The 22,726-nt window shown below is 42.9% G+C and overlaps 1 protein-coding gene across 1 annotated transcript in view; it reads right to left on the bottom strand.

The window, feature by feature from the left end:
- Positions 1-22,726, bottom strand: part of rhobtb3 (Rho related BTB domain containing 3) — a 94,909-nt gene that overhangs the window by 63,927 nt on the left and 8,256 nt on the right. The window lies entirely within an intron of this gene.

Here is a 22,726-nt window from a genome sequence, read left to right as displayed (position 1 = left end):
CACGCTCAACAGTCTCCAGAGCAGAGCTGCCTAACATTTTTATGCCATAGACCCCGACCATTAACCGAGGGGTCCATGGACTGCTGGGAACCTCTGTTCTAGAGTTTACAGAGAATGGTTTGAAAAACATAAACATCCAGTAAGCAGCAGTTCTGTGGACGGAAGCACCTCGTTAATGAGAGAGGTCAGAATATTCAGACTGGTTGAGGCTGACAGGAAAGCGACAGTAACTCAGATAACCACGTGTTACAACAGTGGTGTGCAGAACAGCATCTCTGAATGCACAACATGTCGAACCTTGATGTGGATGGACTATACTAAATAAAGACCAAACCAGTTCCACTCCTCCACCTAGTAAAGTGGCCACTAAAGGTACAGGGTAGCATTATCTCCCTGCAACCAATGGAATGAATTCTGGGACCAAAGCATCAGTGCACAAAAGCTACTGGATAGCATGAACATTTACTGCCCTGGAATCAATTTGGTGCTGCCTTCTGGGGGAAGCCTCTAATAAAACAGAGCAAAGGTCACAGACTTCTATCATTTCCCCCAAAATCATGCACTGAAAGGCTGATGCATGGCAGAAACATGTCAGTTTGCCTTATTGGGTGAACAGAGAGAAACCCCCTAGCAAGATGGCCAATCAACAGGAATTCTGCAGATGCTGGAAATTCAAGCAACACACATCAAAGTTGCTGGTGAACGCAACAGGCCAGGCAGCATCTCTAGGAAGAGGTGCAGTCGACGTTTCAGGCCGAGACCCTTCGTCAGGACTAACTGAAGGAAGAGTGAGTAAGGGATTTGAAAGTTGGAGGGGGAGGGGGAGATCCAAAGATGGCCAATCATTGTGTTTAACCTATTAAACACGTTAATGGAACGGCACGGTAGCGTAGTGGTTAGCACAATGGTTTACAGTACCAGTGACCCAGGTTCAATTCCCGCCGCTGCTTGTAAGGAGTTTATATGTTCTCCCCGTGACTGCGTGGGTTTCCTTCGGGTGTTCCAGTTTCCCCCCACAGTCCACAGACAGTTAATTGGTCATTGAAATGGTCCCATGATTTGGCAAGGGTTAAGTCAGGGGTTGCTGGGTGGTGTGGAACCATAAATAAATAATAAAGCACTGATAATTTCAGGAATACCATGCACCAGATAACTCCGCTATGGACGGCCCCAAGCCTGATTGTGAAAGGAGGCTAACATGAGGCTAGCAACCCCATCTCACAAAAACCCAGTGGTACAGAAACCCCAAAGACCTCATCCCTGGGAGGGGAATGATCTTCAAAGATCAGCTACATCTGGGGACAATTTGAGAGACTGGCCCAGTACAGAGAACTCCGGTGCACTGCTGTTGGCGGTAGGAGTGATGGGCTTAAGAAGACGTTGTTAATATTCTTAAAAATGTTCAATTGGGAGGATGTGGAGAAAAGGGGCTTCAGGGCATCGTGCAGGAATGTGAATTTAAAGAGTTACCCATGGATCATGTCTCCTACAGGACTGTGCAAAAGTCTTAACCACGTGTAAAGCTATATGACTTCTTGCACAGTACTGTATACAATTAGCTCATGTACATCTTGGCCTTGAAGAGTAAGGGAGATTCATTGAGGGACTGGAAACAAAATACAAGTTCAGGCACAATTTAAGAGAGACAAAGCTACATAAAAGGAAACACCTGTAGAAAAGGAGAGGAAGCATTTTTGCACCTTTTTATACAACTCAAAATAATCAACAGCCAGAGGGAGAAATAAATCACTGGTAAAGTGAAAGGAAATCAAAATGAAGCAGCAGGAGCTGATTTTGCAGCTAACAGACTCAGCAAAGCACAGTTTGAAGTCTGGTGGAGGACTTTATACACAAGATGAAATCACCAAAACTTTACTATAGTTGAGCTCAGTCAGTTTAGCAATCCTATCACGTAAAAATCCAGAGCTACAGAAACACCTACAGAAGCTCCAAAGACCTCATTGCTGGGAGAGGAAAGATCTTTAAAGATAGGCTACATCTGGAGACAACATGTAAGACTGCCCAGGACAGAGGACTCTAGAAAGCTGCCGTTGGCGGCCTATGCCTCCGTGGGGGTGATAAGGCATAAGTAGATCATTGATGCACTAGATGTACAAAATTTTGAAAGATGGATAAGATAGAAGTGGGAAAGTTGTTTCCATTGGTAGGTGAGACTAGAACTAGGGGACATTGCCTCAAGATTCAGGGGAGAAGATTTAGGACGGAGATGAGGAGAAACTGTTTTTCCCAGAGAGTGGTGAATCTGTGGAATTCTCTGCCCAGGGAAGTAGTTGAGGCTTCCTCACTAAATATATTTAAGAAACAGTTAGATAGGTTTCTACATAATAAGGGAATTAAGGGTTATGGGGAAAAGGCAGGTAGATGGAGCTGAGTTTACGGACAGATCAGCCATGATCTTATTGAATGGCGGGGCAGGCTTGATGGGTCGGATGGCCTACTCCTGCTCCTATTTCTTATGTTCTTATGTAACCTGCAGTAGTTCATGGTATGCCTGCACTTCTTAAAGGGGATGTGAGGACACAATCAAATAAACACAGGAGCTTGGAGAATGAGCTGGAGGCAGACGCCCCGTTCTATTGCAGCCCCAGGTGATGTAGAGTTACCTGGAGAGCACTCCCGTATGCTTGAGGAACCAGGAAGTCACTGAGCGACAAAATATTGTGCCAATGTAGAAAAGGTGAGCAGAGAGCTGAACACTTGACACCATGACCCAAGGACACGGCCTCCTGCCTTCCACTACTACCGTCCCTCAGTTCATGCTCTTCCAGCACCTTCAGGAAACCATTAAGACCGGAAGACATAGCAGCAGAATTAGGCTTTCAGCCCACTGAGTCTGCTCTGCTATTTCATTATCCTCCTCAACATCATTCTCTTGCCTTCCCCCACCCACCCATCCCTACCAATCAAGAACCTATCAACCTCCGCCCTAAATACACCCAACGACCATTAATGTGGCAAAGGCACAGAATGTTGACCAGGTAATTCCCATCCATAAAAGACAAGATAAATCCAGCTAATTCCCATCCATTTGGACTACTCTCCACCATCTGTAAAGTGATGGAAGTCCGGACAATCAGACTCCTTGTTGATTTCCATTTGAAGAGACAGATCTGAAGTCTATATTGTTATGTAAAGAGCATTTGAGATGCTTTTTATGCAGCAGTAAACTGAAAGCTCTGAGACATGACACATATCAGTCATCATTGGCCAACACAAACTAAATAGTACAAAGCTCGGGGTGACAGCGACCTTCACTTCTACAAGCAGAGAAATCAGTCACAAAGCCTCATCTGCAGAATATGACAGATCTTCCGTGCCCTTGCTTGTGAAAATCTTAGCCTCTGGACACATTGCTCCTTAGACTGGTCCAGATGTACAGAAGGCAATCTGTACATCTTCCTAGAAGGTGCAAGAAACTCATTAAAGTCTTGTCATGAGGACTGTCCAGGATGGCCTGGAAAATGCATGTATGTGCCACAGGATTGAAGAATTTTTTTTTCTATTCTGGGAGAACTGTTTGGAAGAAATATGTGGTCCTGGCTCTGTATTGTAAGAAAACAAGCTTTTAAGAATACTTTCCCGTGGGAAAGTCACGCTTAGTGACAAAGTTCTCGACAAAGAATACAGACACATTACATTTATATTCATCTCACCAGTTTCTGCAGACAAGTGCTTTTTTGTTTGAAGATGCTGTTAAGCAGCTCACAAATGTCATATATTTCAAGCCTACATTAGCAATCTTGAAATAGGTCCACAATAAGAGAGTTAAGCTCATTCCTTAGCCTTAAGTATCTCTCACAAAAAGAAGCAAGATAGCAACAATTTCAGACAATAAGGTATTCCTTGCATTGAAGTGCAGGGCCATTTTCCTCATGATCATCCCATACTGCTTGCCATCTTCGTAAGCCTCTGGGTGTTCAAGGGCAGAAGGCATACAATATCTCAATGTGGGACAATAATGCTGGCATTGCTATCGATATTCCGGCCACAAATCTTCATATAGAGCTTTTGCATCATTCCCACCAGCATCGAGGACATCTTCAAAAGATGGCGCCTCAGGAAGGCGCCACCCATCAGTAAGGGCCATCGTTGCCCAGGACATGCCCTCTTCTTATTACTGCCATCAGGGAGATGCTACAGAAGCCCGAAGACACACAATCAATGTTTCAGGAACACCCCTCCACTATCAAATTTTTGAACAATCCAAGAACCCATGAACACTACCTCATGATTTTGCGCTCTTTTTGCACGACTAATTTTATTTCTTACTGTACCATCTCATATTATTTTTATGGATTGCACTGTACTGCTACCACAACACAACTAATTCCATGGCATACATCAGAGATAATAAACCTGATTCTGATTTCTTGTAATGCTAATACAACCTTGGCAATATGGCTGATTCACTGTCACTCTTATGGAGAACTATTGGTTTTTGTTTGGGGCGGTGTGCTAGTGGGAAATCTCCGGACATTTTTGTTTCTACACATTGCAGATACAGAACTTCTTCCGTATTTTAATTGCCCAAGCCAAATCAACAGGGAAGGGACACCAGATAAAGCAATGTCCACTGGAGGCTTGAGGCTGAAGCCAGCCTGTTGGGTTGGAGGACAGTGGGTAGGAGGAAGGAATGGGTTGTGTTTTGCTACTGTTGTTTTGTCACTTAGTGTGCCCAGTTTTCTGTGTTCTGTGTTGCTCTGCCGAACACTGTGGGCCTGCGACAATGGTGCTGGAATGTGTGGTGATACTTGGGGGCTGCCCCCAGCACATTTTCAGGTGTATTAGTTGTTAACACAAACGGAGCACCTCGCCACACTGTATGTTTCGATAAAAAATAAGGCATCCGTTAGTCTTGTGAGACCACAGATCTGCGCCTGGAAAGTCTTCACTCTCCAGGGCGCTGGCCTGGGCAAGGTTGTATGGAAGACCAGCAGTTGGCCATGCCGCAAGTCTCCCCTCTCCACAACACCGATGTTGTCCAAGGGAAGGGCAAGGGCCGATACAGCTTGGCACCAGTGTCGTCGCAGAGCAATGTGTGGTTAAGTGCCTTGCTCAAGGACACAACACGCTGCCTTGGCTGGGGCTTGAACTCACGACCTTCAGGTTGCTAGTCCAATGCCTTAACCACTTGGCCACATGCCCACACACGTGGCTACGTGTGTTTCGATACACACGTGATAAATACGCCTGAATCTGAATCTGCCAAAGATGATCTGTTGGGACTGACCCCACCCCGTGGAAGATACCACCAGAAGGAAAAGCTCCATCAACCTCCTGCCTCAGAGTGACTTGTTCTACACAAGTAGTTGAACACGACTTTACAAATTCCTTCCAGCTTCCGCACCATCTACTCGGGGATTTACACCCAAATGTTAGAATGAAAGGAACCCGGACACACTGGGAAAACAGCCAGGCATACTCACTAAAGTTCCAACTTGACAGGCCAGTGGATATGGGCTCAGGTCAGAGATCAATGGGGAACCTTGCACACACTTTGAGGAGTGGACAGCCAGACTCTGCCCCCCCCCCACCCCCAGATACTTGTCGATCATTCTTTCATGAACTTGACATGCCTATTTGTACACAGAGCTAGGAAAACCAGGAGTTTGGGATCTAAAGATTCTTCTTCTAACAAAATACAAGTTGCTTACGTGTGTGGTTTTGTAGAAAGTAAATGGACAGCCCTGGTGCAAAAGTCTTAGACACATACTGTGCCTATAAAATGTCTTCACCCCCCTCCCCCCTTGGAAATGTTCATGTTTTATTGATTTACAACATTGAACCACACTGGATTTAATTTGGCTTTTTTAACACTGATCAACAGAAAAGGACTCTTTCATGTCAAAATGAAAATAGATCACTACAAAGTGATCTAAATTAATTACAAATATAAAACACAAAATAATTGACTGCATAAGTACTCAGTGTATAGGGAGAGAGGAATCATAGTTGGGAAAAGGGGAAGGGAGAGGGGAGGGAGCAGGAAGCACCAGGGAGACATTCCGTAATGATCAATAAGCCTTCAAATGGAATTAAATGATCTTGCCTGGTGTGTCACAGCTGGGTGAGTCTGCACCCATGCCAACCCCTGCCTCTGGTACTCCTTATCTGTCATCTGCCCCACTCCCCTCCCACCTTCACCATTCTCAACGCCTTTTGCTCCCACCAGACTCGCTTTCTACTCCACATTGACAAATACAGTACTGTGCAAAAATCTTAAGCACCCTAGCTATATTTGTGCCTCAGACTTTTGCATAGTACTGTCTAAAACCAGATTCCATGTCAAGAAATTAAGGTCTCTCCTGTTATCCAATTATTCTCTAAGTATTTCTTCTGCAGTGAATGGAGCAGGTGTGTTGGTAGTTTATGAGGTGGGTTTCTGTATCCTCCTGGTTCGTGACCCTAAGGTTCTCAATACATTCCAAATGCTCTTTCTCTGCTCTGAGACACTATTTCCACCGCAGACTGTACGTTTAAAGAAAATTGTTTCACATGGATGTTGACAGCCTTATCAAAATAAATTCTTAGTATTGTTAGTTTGTTTTTACCATGTCTACTCTCTGGTGAACTGATGCATTTTCTGTGATCAAGTACTAAGCCAAAACAATCTCCTGTCACCTATCACCTATCACCCGATCTATCACCTGCCAGCTTGTTCTCCTTCCCCTCCCCCAACTTATTTTGCCTTCTTCCCCCTTCCTTTCCAGTCCTGATGAAGAGCCTTGGCCTGAAACATTGACAGTTTATTCCCCTCCACAGATGCTGCCTGACTTGCTGAGTTCCTCCAGCATTTTGTGTGTGTTGCTCAAGATTTCCAGCCTCGCGTGGCCCAATTACCTTCGGCAGTTGATGTGATAACTACATCTTACTAAAATGATAGTTTTGTTCCAAATAAAGAAAAGAATGGGTGACCTTGTAATTATAGAATACATTTCACATCTTCCTCACCTTTCAAAGTATTTCACAGCAAATTACTTGTAAAATTTAGCTTTTATTTTGTAGTGGACAAAATAGAACCTTGTCAGCCGGAGAAGTAAACAATGTGTGGAATGTGGCCATGTGGGTAAGGTCCAAATTGAATACCTCTCACCCCAGTACTGAGCATTCCTGAATCTACTTGTCACAGGAAAGACAGGCGGTACATTGAAGACATCCGACTATTGGAAGGGTACACACACGGACCAAGAATTGAACTATCACAGCAACCACCCAAACTGCATTTGCACCATATTTAAGGAAGCACAAACACACTGCAGCACCAACGAATGTCAGACCAGGGAAAATAAGTACTTACTCAAACTGTTTCAGAATAACAGTTTCCCACAGAATTCCCCCCACACCCCCCCCCATATCACTTCATGCCCTGACCAATCAAGAATCTATCAACCTCTGCCTTAAATAAAGATTTGGCCTCCACACCTGCCTGTGGTAAATAATTCCACAGATTCACCACTCTCTGGCTAAAGAAATTCCTCCTCATCTCCGTTCTAAAAGGACACCCCTCTATTCTCAGCCTATGTCCTCTGGCCTTAGACTCTCTCACCATAAGATACATCATCTCCTCTTCCACTCTATCAAGGTCTTTCACCGTTCGACAGGTTTCAATTAAGTCACCCCTCACTCTTCTAAGTTCCAGTAAATAAAGGCCCACAGCCATCAAACACTCTTCATATGCTAAGCTGTTTAATCCTGGAATCATTTTCATGAACCTCCTTTGAACCCTCTCAGGTTTCACATAATTTCTATGATAAGGGGCCCAAAACATTTCAGGATGTATATAGTATACATTCCTCTACATTAAATGTACCTTTGAAACTGCTCACAATACTCCAAGTGATGCCTCGCCGGTGCCCAATAAAGTCTCAACATTACGTCCTTGCTTTTATATTTTGGTCCTCTCAAAATTAATGCTAACATTGCATTTGACTTCCTCCCCACAGACTCAACCTGCAAATTAATGTTCCTGTTTAGGGAATCCTGCACAAGGACTCCCAAGTCCCCTTCCGCCTCAGATTTATGTATTTTCTGTCCATTTAGAAAATAGTCAACCCTTTCACTTCTTCTATCAAAGTGCATGACCTTCCTGACTTCCTGATTCTTTGTCCATTCTCCTACAGAGAGGAAGTCACACAGACTTTACTCAACACACATTGAAACATACAACCTTGCTCTACATCAAGAATATCTCAGAATGACAGCTTGACTGCTCGAATTCCATGGCCATCACAATCGCTCATAAACCAACGGATACTTTAAGGAAGCTTGTCTCTAGAACCAAGGTATCAGTAAAGAAACTGACACAACCAATGTGGTGTGTAGAATCACCCGTGGAGACTGCAACAGGAACTACATCGACTAGGCAGGACTTAAACTCACTTAGAATACAAACTGGCAGTACGAAGACATGATCCGCTACAGTATCTCTGATCTCGCTACGTGAAGACCATGGAGGACAGCACTTTAACCGGGACACCGCAGTGGTTCTGGTGCAGGCACGAGAATTTTTAGAAGCGTGGTTTTCTGATAACTCCGTAAATAAGCATATCGAAACAAACGCCATCTACAAATCCCCAAGAGCCAAAGAGATGCAAGGCAAGAGAATTCAAAGATCAGCTGAAGGGGTAGCCAATCAGGACTGACGCAAGCAAACCGGGGGGGGGGGGGGGGGGGCGGCTATATAAACGTGACCACCCCCAGAAAGAAACACCAACAACTGCGCTCTGAGGGTGTCACCTCCACTGGTAATGAAACGTCTGCAAGCTCGGTGAACACCACAATATCAACGACTCAACCCAAGCTGTGAATATTCACCACCATTCTAAAAGTCTTAGGCACATATAAAGAAATTCTATAAAGCAAAGATGCTTTCAAAAATAATGAAATTAATTGTTTAGAAATATATTTTAAAAACTACTCTAAAGAGCAGTAAACAGTAACAAACTAGATCAAAGCAATATTTGTTGTGACCCATCCCTTGCCTTTAAAACTGTATCAATTCTCTTAGGTACACTGTCATGCAGGTTTATAAGAAAATTAGCTGATAGGTTGGTTCAAATATCTTGAAGAACTTGTCACAGTTCTTCTGCAGGCTGTCTTGCTTGCTTCTGTCTGTCTGGGTAATCCCAGGCAGCCTCGATGATGTTGAGATCAGGGCTCTATGAAGGCTATACCATCTGAAACCATATAGAAAATCTCGGGTGCCTAAGACTTTTTTTTACAGTACTGTACATTCACCAAGGAGAAGGATGTGGGAGATGATGAGTTCGGTCAGGGATGCATGGATAATCCAGAGCAGGTCAGTATTAAGAAAGAGAAGGTGTTAGATTCCATAAGTGTTGATAATTTCCCAGGATCTAATAAGATGAATCTTACATTGCTATGGGAAACTAAGGGGAAGAGAACTGGAGACTTTTACATACAGGTGTCCCCGGCTTTTCAAACGTTCACTTTATGAAACCTCACTGTTACGAAAGACCTACATTAGTACCCTGTTTTCGCTTTCAGAAGGTGTTTTCACTGTTACGAAGAAAGGCAGCGCGCGATAAAAAAATCAGCGCACGATAAAAGGCAGCGCACGTCCTGAGCAGCCGCTCTCCCTGGATTCGGAACGGCATTGCTTAAACACGCGCCTGTGAGCAGCCGTTAGCAAGATGAGTTCTGAGGTATTGGAAAAGCCTAAAAGAGCTCGTAAGGGTGTTACACTCAGCGTAAAACTAGACATAATTAAGTGTTTCGATCATGGTGAACGAAGCAAGGACAAAGTGAGTTTGGCTTGTGGAAGCTGACGAAGATGATGTTGAAGAGGTTTTGGCATCCCATCACCAAGAACTGATAGATGAAGAGCTGATGCAATTGGAAGAGGAAAGGATAATAATTGAAACCGAATGCAGTAGCGAACTGAACGTGAAGCAACTGCGTGAGATTTTCACTGCAATGATAAAGTACGACTTTAATTTTGAAAGGGTACGTAGGTTTAGGGGATATTTGCAGGATGGTTTGAGCCCTTACAAACAACTGTATGATAGAAAAATGCGCGAGGCTCAGCAGTCAAGCAAGCCTTCCACATCAGCCACAGCAGACGACGAACCTCGATCTTCGACATCGAGGCGGGCAGTCATAGGAGAAGATGAGCTGCCTGCCCTGATCGACGATGAGATGACACCCCCCGTGTCACACCACCCCAACACCCGGGCCCCGGACAGATACTGTACCATTTTGCAGAGAGTGCAGCAGTAGCCGGGAGGCACACAGCACATCTTTAAGAAAAAAGCCGAAATAAACAAGCTAATTAATTAGGTGCCACCGACACGTAATTGTCGGCCCAGATCAGTGCCGATTTCCGATTGCATCGCCTCTGATCTGGGCCGACAATTATGTGTTGGCGGCACCTAATTAATTAGTATGTTTATTTCGACTTTTATCTTAAAGATGTGCAGTGTGCCTCCCGACTACTGCTGCGTTCTTCGCGGCAATGTATCGGTTGGTGGCCTGGAGGGTGGGGGCCACTGCACCACCCAACCTGTGACGACTCAGCCTAACACACCATCATCAGTTTGCTCGGCAAGCTGTCTTCCCAATTCCGGTAAGTGATACTACACTGTACATACATTATTTCTACTTTACACAGGCTGTGTATTTTTACGTGTTATTTGGTAGATTTGGCAGCTTCATAGTTTGAAGGTTACTGGAGAGCGCATTTATGCCAACAGCGCTTGCGTGAGATTTTCTGCCGAGAGTGCTTGCGTGAGATTTTCGCTATGGAGATCTGTGCAGGCAATCATTGTAGAGAAGTATTTCTACTTTATATAGGCTGTGTATTTATCATATCATTCCTGCTTTTACTATATGTTACTGTTATTTTAGGTTTTATGTGTTATTTGTCATGATTTGGTAGGTTATTTTTGGGTCTGCGAACGCTCACAAAATTTTCTTATATAAATAAATGGTAATTGCTTCTTCGCTTTACGACATTTCGGCTTACGAACCGTTTCATAGGAACGCTCTACCTTCGGATGGCGGGGGAAACCTGTATTTGTTAGCCACTGGTGATTGCGAGAAGACTGAGGAAAGCTAATATTGTTCCCTTATTTAAGAAGGACAGTAGTGAAAGGACATTGAGCCTTCTGGCGGGTTGAGGGGAATTACTGGAGTAAATCCAAAGGGACAGGGCATGGTATGCTTGGAAAGACAGGAATAATCAGCATGGCTTTGTGCAGGAGAACTCCTCCAACTCTGATCTGATTTGAGTGCTTTGAGAAGGTAACAAAGAAAATAGATGAAGTCAGGATTATACACATTGTCTATATGGACATCAGTAAGGCACTTGATAAGGTCTTGCATGGTAGGCTTGTCCAAATGGATCCCAAAGCAGCTTGGTGATAGAAGCCAGAGTGTTGTGCAAGGATGTGTTTCTGTCTGAAGTTTGTTACCACTGATGTATTACAGGGATTACTGCTGGATGTCCTTGATATATAAAACATGTCAACATTTGATGCACTGATGAAGGAGGCACACGAGCAGTTGTATTTCTTGTGGAGTCTCAGAACATCGGATATGTCACCAAATTTCTGCAGGTGTTCCACGGAGGGCATTGCAATTGGTTGCATCACTGTCGGGTACGGGGGGGGAGGGGCGATGCACTGAATCGGAAAAAGCTGCAGAGAGTTGTAAACTCAGCCAGCTGCATCATGGGCACCAGCCTCCCCAGCATCCAGGGCACCCTTAGGAAGGCAGCACCCATCATTCAGGAAACTCACCACCCTGGGCACACCCTTTTCTCATCACTACCATCACACCGGAGGTCCAGGAGCTTGAAGACACACACTGCATGTTTTAGGGACAGCTTCTTCCCCCTCCGCCATCAAACCCACGGCCTCTATCTCACTACGTCGCTCTCTCTTTGCACTCTTTTTATCTGTCTTATTGAACCTTGAGGTAATGGTTTTATGTATAGTACTGTAATGCTGCCTTAAAACAACAAATCTCACACCACACGTCAAATTTTCACTTCTTCCCTCTTCCTTTCCAGTCCTGATGAAGGGATATCGGCCCAAAACATTGGTTATTCTTTTCCATAAACACTACCTGACCTGCTGAGTTCCTCCAGCATTTTGTGTGTTTTGCTCTGGACTTCCATCACCTGCAGAATCCCCTGTATCTGTGATAATAAACTTGATTCTGACTGTGACTATGATTCTGATACATACATTAATGATTTTCATGTCTACATAGGAGGTATGAATGGTAAATCTGTGAATGACATGAACGTTGCAGGTGCAGTGTATAATGATGAAGGTTATCTATGTGTACATCAGGATATACTGTACTGTGCAAAAAGTCTTAGGTACATACATACAGCTATCGTGCCTGAGACTTTTGCACAGTATGTAGTAATTTTATGTATTGCACTGTTCTGCTGGCACAAAAAAAATTTCATGACATATGTAAGTGATGATAAACCTGATTCTGACAATGAGTCTTTATTGTGGACTGAGAGAGGGAAGGGGGCAGGGAGAGGGGAATCATGGTTGGGAAAAGGGGGAAGGGAGAGGGGAGGGAGTGAGAAGCACCAGAGACACATTCTGTAATGATCAATATGCCAATTATTTGGAATCAAATGTCCTTGCCCGGTGTCTCAGGGCTGGGTGTGTCTGCACCTGCACCAACCACCAACCCAGCAGCCCTGACACTCCTTCTCTGCCAACTGTCCCACACCCATCCTACAGCATTCCACCCTCTCCATTCCCAACACTGTTTGCTCCCACCAATTTACAAACTCACTCTCCGTGCCAGCTTGACGTTCACAGTACCGTGCAAAAGTCTGCAGCACCCCTAGCTACAGTATATATACGTGCCTCAGGCTTTTTGCACAATTACATACACATAACAAGACATATTTACTTCAAAGGTACTGAATTTCCAAGCATCTTTCAATTTGATTAATTTGACACTTCAAGCTCAGTCAGCAACATTCAGTACTGCCCACAGCATTCAGTAGGCTGTCTGCTCCACTCTGTAGATTCAGCACCATTTAACAGTGCAGCTGAGCAGAGAACAATGCCATTCAGTCTTTGATACCAGCTGGATGAATGATGTACCTATTAAGTGTTGTTGCCTTTATTCTCCCTTGTATCTTATTCATGAAATATTTATTCAAAGGATTTATTAAAAGAAAAATTAAATGCCTGAGTAATTCTCCAGAGGGTCCTGAGGAGGTTCACGAGACTGATCCCGGAAATGAAAGCGTTAAAAGTGTTTGATGGCTCTGTGCCTGCGTTATCTGGAGTTTAGAAGCCTGACGGGGATCTCGTTGAAAGCTGCTGAATATTGAAAGGCCCAGATAGAGTGGATGTGGAGAGGGTGTTTCCTATAGTGGGGGAGATAAGGACTGGAAGGCACTGCCTTGGAATAGAAGGGTGTCCCTTTAGAACAGAGATGAAGAGAAATTCCTTTAGCCAGAGGGTGCTGAATCTGTGGAATTCATTGCCAGACGGCTGTAGAGGCCCAGTCTTTGAGTATATTGAAAGTGGATGAGTTCTTAATTAGTAGGGGTGTCAAAGGTCAGACGGAGAAAACAGGAGAATGGCGCCAAGATGGAAAATAACTCAGCTATGAACGAATGGCAAAACAGACTCAATGGGCCAAATGGCCTAATTCTGCACCTATATTTTAAAGGTGTTGTGGCACTGCCTCCCAGCTACTGATTTAACAATAGCTGTAATCAAGGGTTATCAAAGCTCATCACATACTTATTTTCTCCATTTTAATGAAAACCCTCTCTGATAGTTTCTAAGAATCAAAATCCCATACCACTTTCATCCTCTTGGCATTTCTTTCCTGTAAATGTTTCATATACGGGGTTCAGAGAGCGGGTTGATGGGAATTAGGCAGAACAACAGTTTAGCAGGGACTAGAAGGGCTGAAGGGTCTGTTTCTGTGTTCTATGTAATGCTCCAAAAGAAAAGGATTCAAACATTATTTAAAGGAATGCCTGAAATAAAGGGATGAGAATAAAAAATAAAGGTACAGAGCATTTTGTGTATCATTGCAACTATTGGGAAAATATTACTGTAGTCATTATTATAACACTTCAGTCATATTCTGCTCTTGAAAGCTATATTGAAAATAAACAATACCTCCTGTACCTAATAAAGTGGCCACTGAGTGTATGTCCGTGGTCAATCTATCTTTGATTGTGTGTTGTGTGAAAACCCAGATCTCATTAGGGAGTTTAACATAAAGGAACTCTAAGGAGGCACTGATCACAATATGATTGAATTCATACTACAGTTTGAGAGGGAGAAGCACAAGTCAGATGTATCAGTATCACAATGGAATATAGGGAATTACAGAGGCATGAGAGAGGAGATTGCCCAGGTGGACTGGAGGAGAATACTGGCAAGGATTAATGGCAGAACAGAGACTGTTGAAATTTCTGGGATTGTTCACAAGGTGCAGGACAGATAGGTCCCACAGAGGAAGAAGTTCTTAAATGGCAGGGGTAGGCAACTGTGGCTGACAAAGGAGGTTAAGGACCGCATAAAAGCCAAGCAAAGGACATATAAGGTAGAAAAGTGAGTGGGAAGTTGGATGATTAGGAAGCTTTTTAAATCCAACAAAAGGCAACAAAAAAAGCTATAAAAAGGGAAAAGATTAAAGATGAAGGCAGGCTAGCCAATAATATACTGCAGGATACCAAATATTTTTTTTCAGTTATATAAAGAGTAAATGGCACATGAACATCATGGGAACATCAAGTCTTCACTGTGGAAGACACTAGCAGTGTGCCAGTGGTCAGTGAGTGTCAGGGAGCAGGAGTAAGTACCATTGCGATTACAAATGAAAAAATGCTAGGCAAACTCAAAGGTCTTAAGGTGGAAAAGTCACCTGGACCAGGTGGACTACATTCCAGAACCCTGAGAGAGGTTGCTGAAGAGATAATGGGTGCATTGGTTATCATCTTTCAAGAATCACTTTATTCTGGCATGGTCCTAGAGGACTAGAAAATTGCAAATGTCACTCCACTCTTTAAGAAGGGAGGAAGACAAAAGAAAGGAAATTATAGGCCAGTTATCCTAACCTCAGTGGTTAGGAAAGTGTTGGAGTGTATTATTAAGGATGAGGTTTCGAGGTGCTTGGAGACTAATGGTAAAAGAAGCCAAAGTCAGTATGGTTGCTGTGAAGGGAAATCTTGCCTGACAAATCTGTTAGAGTTCTTCAAGGAAGTAACAAGCAGGGTGGACAAAGGAGAGGCAGTAGATGTCATTAACTTAGATTTTAGAAGGCATTTGATAAGGTGCCACACATGAGGCTGCTTAACAAGATAAAATCCTATGGCGTTACAGGAAAGATACTGGCATGGATAGCAGAATGGCTGACAGGCAGGAGGCAGCTAGTGGGAATAAAAGGGGGTCTTTTCTGGTTGGCTGCCAGTGACTAGCCATGTTCCTCAGGGGTCAGTATTGGGACCGCAGCTTTTCACATTGTTTGTCAATGATTTAGATAATGGAATTGATGGATTTGTGGCAAAGTTTGCAGATGATACGAAGATAGTGCTGAGGAAGCAATGCATTTGCGGCAGGGCTTAGACAAATTGGAAGAATGGGCAAAAAAGTGGCAGATGGAATACAGTGTTGGGAAATGCATGATAATACACTTTGGTAAAAGGAACAATAGTGCAGACTATTATCTAGATGGGGAGAAGATTCAAACATCAGAGGTGCAGAGGGACTTAGGAGTCTTTGTGCAAGACTCCCAGAAGGTTAATTTACATGTTGAGTCTGTGGTAAAGAAGGCAAGTGCCATGTTGGCATTTATTTCAAGGGGAATAGAATATAAAAACAAGGAGATGATGCTGAGTCCTTATAAGACACTAGTTAGGCCACACTTGGAGTATTGTCAACAGTTTTGGGCCCCTTATATCAGAAAGAATGTGTCGTCATTGGAGAGAGCCAAGCAGAGGTTCACGAGGATGATTCCAGGAGTGAAGGGGTTAACATATGAGGAGCGTTTGACAGTTTTGGGCCTATACTCACTGGAATTTAGAAAATGTGGCGGGATCTCACTGAAACCAACCAAATGTTGAAAGGACTAGATAGGGTGGATGTGGAGAGGAAGTTTCGTATCCAGAACTAGAGGGCACAGCCTCAAAATTGAGGGGCAACCCTTTAGAACAGAGGTAAGGAGGAATGTTTTTTAGCTAGAGAGTAGTAAATCTGTGGAATGCTCTGCCTCAGACTGCGATGGAGGCCAAGTCTGTGGGTATATTTAAGGCCAAAGTTGATAGTTTCCTGATTGGTCAGATATCAAAGGATATGGCGAGAAGGCTGGTGTATGGGGTTGAGTGGGATCCAGGATCAGCCATGATGGAACAGTGGAGCAGATTCAATGGGCTGAATGGCCTAATTCTGTTCCTATGTCTTACGCTGCTGTAGCCCGTCCACTTCAAGGCTCGACGTGTTGTATGTTCAGAGATGCCCTTCTGAACACCACTGTTGTAACATGTGGTTATTTGAGTTACTGTTGTCTTCCTGTCAGCTTGAATCAGTCTGGCTATTCTCTCCTGACCTCCCTCATTAACAAGCTGTATTTGCCCACAGAAACGGCACTAACTGGATGTTTTTTGTTTATCGCACCATTCTCTATAAATTTTAGTGACTGCTGTATGTGAAAATTCCAGGAAATCAGCAATTTCTAAGATATACTAAACACCCCATCTGGTACCAATCATTCCACAGTCAAAGTCACTTAGAACACATTTCTAACCCCATACTACTAATTAGTGTGAACAACAACTGAACCTTTTGAACCTTTTATGCATTGAGTTGGTGCCACATGATTGGCTGATTAGATATTTGAATTAATGAGCAGGTATACCGGTGTACCTAATAAAGTGATCATTAAGTGTGCTCCGAATGTGGAATTTTACTAGGTTTTTCACTAATCACTTTATCATGGTGCGCAGCCCTCCGGTGAAAAATGATATCGTATCCATTAAATAGGAGCCGTGGACAATTCTGATTTGATGGAGACGGACGTGAAAGCACAGAGGAACATCTGGAAAATTTTCTGAAACACCAGTTCGCTGCCGCTGTTACTGCGTGATCGGGAATCTTTCGGAGGGAAGGCCTCAAAATCCCCAGCTTTGCCTGCTGTTGGCGACCGAGATGGAGGTTGAATCATTCGGATAGAGATGGCGCTCAGTACTCAGTGTTGGAGAGCTGATCAGAGCTCGAAGTTTTCGGATGACTCAGAGTCGGACCGTAGTCGGGTATGGCAGGGAGAGTTTTTCTTCCTTCTCCCATCTGCGTGAGATGTGGGACATTTGAGAGACTTTGAACTTTTTACTGTGCTCATGGACTTCTACATCAAGTTATGGTATTGTTGCACTGTTGTAACTATAGGTTATAATTATGTGGTTTTGTTAGTTTTTTTCATTCTTGGTCTGTCCTGTGTTTTGTGATATCACACCGGAGGAAATAATGTATCATTTCTTAATGCATGCATTACTAAATGACAATAAAAGAGGACTGCGTGTCTTCATAACCTAAATGAACTTGTTCTGATCAATAGTGAATTTATTTGGGATGTTAAGAGTACAGCAGCATTGAATGTGGTTGCATTGTTTGTTTTTATTATTATGGATTATTTTTAAAACATATTCTGCTAAACTTAAAGGTGAGAGGTAAATAAGGCACTAGAGTTTTGCCATTCAGTTACATGCAAATCATGAAGTTGGTGAAAGGTTAGTAAGGGTGATAGCTGAGAGCTCAAGGTACTTGATTTCACAAACTTCGAGTACCTTTCACAAGGTACTTGACTCTAACAATAAACATACTTTCAGGAAGCATACTGCTTGGCGTTTAATAGTGAAAACAGATAGAGCAGAACATTGGTAAATGGATGTTCATAGTGTTAGGATTCCTTATACCACTTTATTAGTATACCTGCTCGTTAATGGAAATACTTAATCATTCAATCATCTGGCAGCAACTCAAAACATAAGAAGCATGCAGACATGGTGAAGAGGTTCAGTTGTTGTTCAGACCTAAACATCAGAATGGGGAAGAAATGTGATCTAAGTGACTTTGACCGTAGATTGGTTGTTGGTGCTAGACGGGGTGGTTTGAGTATCTCAGAAACTGTTGATCTCCTGGGATTTTCATGCACAACAGTTTCTAGAGTTTACAGAGAATGTTTCAAAAAACAAAAACATCCAGTAAAGTAGCAGTTCTGTAGGTGAAAACACCTTGTTAATGAAAGAGGTTGGAGGACAATGGCCAGGATGGTTCTAGCTGACAGGAAGGCAACAGTAACTCAAATAACCACATATTACAACAGTGATGCGCAGAAGAGCATCTGTGAACACACAACACGTCAAACCTTGAAATGGATGGACTACAGCAGCAGAAACCACAAATGTACGCTCAGAGACCACATTATTAATTACAGGAGGTACCTAATAAAGTGGCCACTGAGTATATATTTGTTGGCAATTTTGTTAGTAATTATTAAACCTGAATTTGCAGATTTATGACTCAAATATTTAAATTAGCTTATTTAAGATATCCCCATCATAAATAGCCATCACCTGATCTGTGTGTTGGAGAACAAATGTTAACGATAGTTATCATTATGTGCCGTGTTGTATGACATGGGTGATCATGGTCTCATGACGTTGATTGTTCTTGGCAAATTTTTCTACAGAAGTGGTTTGCCATTGCTTTCTTCTGGGCAGTGTCTTTACAAGATGGGTGACCCCAGCCATTATCAATGCTCTTCAGAGATTGTCTGCCTGGTCAGTGGTCGCATGACCAGGACTTGTGATGTGCACCGGCTGCTCGTACGACCATCCACCACCTGCTCCCATGGCTTCACATGACCCTGATCCGGGGGCTAAGTAGGTGCTACACCTTGCCCAAGGCAGGGAAGGAATGCCTTACTCCTTCCTTGGTGGAGAAATATCTCCAATCCACCACCTAAACCATAGTGCCATTTAAACATTAACAGTCCTTGAAACACTTGTTTCATTCCAAATTAAGCCACTGGTAAAGCTTCCACTCATGGCACAAAACCGAAAAAAATTTAATATAAATTTACGAAAAATTAGAGGAGGTGTAATTTGAAGGTGACTGGAGGAAAGAATGGGGGGAAGTATCAGAGGGAAGTTTTTTTACACAAGGGGTGGTAAGTGCCTGCAGTACCCTGCCAGGGGTGTTGCTAGAGGCAGATATATTAGGCCCAATTAAGAGACTCTTAGACGAGCACGTGGATGAAATAAAAATGGAAAGCTATGTAGGAGGGAAGGGTTAGATTGACCTTTGAGTAGATTAAAAGTCTGTCACAACACAGTGGGCCGAAGGGCTTGCACTGTGCTGTAACATTCTATGTTCTATAATTTATTGTCAAACCAGCTAACTTGTTCTCACAGAAGAGAGTTAATTAGAAAAATAAATAGACCTCAGCACATTTCAATAAAGTGCAGCATTATGTTGTGTTTTTCTATCATTTTTAAATTATTTCAATTCAGCGCTTTTGTTACGATTTATTCCCCAATTTCTCACAGGACAACCAATAATTATATACAGTATTCATGTTCAAGTTTGCGTTTAATTGTCATTCAGCCAGACATGAATACCCATGAACACAGCCAAACCAACCAGCATTTCTCCAGGGCCAAAATGCAAAACACAGCACCAATAGTCACACAGAGCACAAGGCACAAGGCATGAGCTATCAGTCAATATACTGTCACACTTCAGATTCCATTGCGTATGAAAATCCCAGGAGATCAGCGGTCTCTGAGATACTCAAACCAGCCCATCTGGCACCAACATTCATTCCACGGTCAAAGTCACTTAGATCACATTTCTTCCCCATTCTGATGTTTGGTCTGAACAACAACTGATCACGTCTGCCTGCTTTTATGCGTTGAGTTGCTGCCACATGATCAGCTGATTATATATTTGCATTAACGAGCGGGTGTACAGGAGCAGAAATAATAAAGCGGCTACTGTGTGTCGTTTGCTTAATCTATCAGGGCTATTACCGGCCACACCCCTCCAATGTCAGACCTGTTTGGTGACTCATTCCTTTTCTTTTCAAATCCAAAATCAAATTCAATTTAATTCACTGTTACCTGGCTGTTTCTTTACTGTCAGATAAATAACTAATTCAAATTTATTACTCAACACTAGGTCTAACGTGGCCTGTTTAAATAAGGTCACGTGTTGCTTCCAATACACATACTTCAAGTTCAAGTTCAGATTTCCTGTCATTCAACCATATACATGTATATAGCTAAACAAAACGTTGTTCCTCTGGGGTCAAGTTGCAAAGCACAGTACATACAGTCAGACACCTCACATACAGTCACACACGGTAAATATAATCACACACAGCACAAACAGTCACACACAACACATTTAGTCACACACAGCACATACAGTCACACACAGCATATACAGTTACACACAGCACATACAGTCACACACAGCACATACAGTCACACACAGCACATACAGTCACACACAGCACATACAGTCACACACAGTAAATATAATCACACACAGCACAAATAGTCACACACAACACATTTAGTCACACACATTTTATAGTCACACACAGCACATACAGGCACACACTGCACAGTCAGACACATTAAATATAATCACACACAGCACAAATAGTCACACACACATTTAGTCACACACAGCATATAGTTACACACAGCATATACAGTTACACACAGCACATACAATCACACACAGCACATACAGTCACACACAGTACATATAGTTATGATCCAGTCACAATATAATATTAGCGCAAGTCCCTAAGTGACATGGCCTGAAGATTGACAGGTTGACAGAGTGTGAGGTATGTGATTACGTAAGACAATATAACATTACTGGCACCATTATTAAAAAACAAGGAGTCGTATGAATGTGTGAAACAGCAGTAATAAAACATGAAAAGTGACCGGTGCAGGATGAGAGTGCGTCTGTGAGTTGGGGAGTGGAGAGGGGGGTGATGTGGTGGCAGGGCGTTCAGACAGGGTGTACGTGTGTCCTTCTGCCAGCAAGGTGTTAAAAAAATCTACAGCCTGCAGGAGGAAGCTGTTGCCCAGAATTCAGAATCAGGTTTAATATCACAGGCATATGACATGAAATATGTTGTTCTGTGGCAGCGGCGCACTGGAATACATGATCAATAAATCTATAAATTACAATAAGAAATATGTATAAAAATATAAATTAAATAAGTAGTGCAAAAAGAGTGCAAAAAAAGAAAAAATAAATATTTGAGTACATGGTTCATTGTGCATTTAGAAACCTGATGGTGGAGGGGAAGAAGCTGTTCCTGAAACATTGAGCGTGTGTCTTCAGGCTCCTGTCCCTCCTCCCTGATGGTCTCAATGAGAAGGGGGCCACGTCCTGGTTGATGGGGCTCCTGAATGACTGATGCCACATTTTTGAGGCATCGTCTTTTAATAAGTCCTTGATGCTGGGGAGCCTAGTGCTCATGGCTGAGTTGACAGTTTTTTCCGCAGCTTTTTCCGATCCTGTGCAGTGGCCCCTCTATACCAGATGGCATACATTATTCTTTCCAACAGGAATCATAGGACAACTGACAGCAACGAAAAACAAACAGCTCTGTGACTTCCTTTCCACCATTAACCCTCACCACTACGTCGGCAGAGTTCAGCTAACTCATTACACCTGACATCAAACCAGGAATCATTTTGCTCTGTCGCGTAACGTTTGGTTTGCGAACAATCAATGGAAACACGCCTTGTTTTATTTGAGGTGTTGAGCAAAGTTTAATCGACATGATTGTGGTTTGGACCGTAGTTTATGTTATGATGCGTTCCTGGTTTCTGGCCAATCCTTTTTAGCTGCTATTTCATGCAATTTTGGTCGGGGTAGACTGGTTCTGGAGCCTGAAGTTAAAGAACAACACAGCACTAGATTAAACTAAACTGAGATGAACTGAATATGCCTGTACTGTTCCATGTCCTTGTGCTTTGGTGTTTCATACAATAAACTTGAACACCGGACTGGATGTCCCTATGGAGGATTGAGAGGACCAGAAAGGTCTCCCTACCATCCACTGGGGACATCTATCAGGAGCACTACATAGGCAGGGCCCTTCATATTATAATGATTCTACCCACCCAGCCAGCATCTTCTTTGACTTTCTACCATCAGGCCGGAGACTCCGATGCATAAAAACAAGAACAGTCAGGATGGGAAATAGTTTCTTCCCTCAGGCCATTAGGCTTCTGAACACCCTGCCACATCGCATTCAAAATGTCACTGGATAGTCTGTTCTGTACTTCACAACATTTATTTAAGTTATGCACTCTAGTTTGTTTATTTATGTGTAATCCATCTGTAGATTTCATCCTTAAATTTTCATAAGTTATTATGTGCTCTGAGTGTTGTGTTCGGAGAAACCTCATCTCATTTGATGGTATGCATGTATATAGTTATTGACAATAGACTTGACTGAAGACACACACTCAGCAATTCAGGAACAGCTTCTTCCCCTCTGCCATCCGATTCCTAAATGGACAATGAACCCTTGAACACTACCTCACTTTTTTAGTATATATTATTTCTGTTTCTTTGCATGATTTTTAATCTATTCAATATACGTATACTGTAATTGATTTACTTATTTATTTATTATTATTTTTATT

The sequence above is a fragment of the Mobula birostris genome, chromosome 17 (assembly GCF_030028105.1).
Source record: "Mobula birostris isolate sMobBir1 chromosome 17, sMobBir1.hap1, whole genome shotgun sequence".
NCBI lineage: Eukaryota > Metazoa > Chordata > Chondrichthyes > Myliobatiformes > Myliobatidae > Mobula > Mobula birostris.
The sequence above is the reverse complement of the archived record's forward strand: the minus strand, read 5'-3'. Positions and strand labels throughout refer to the sequence as shown.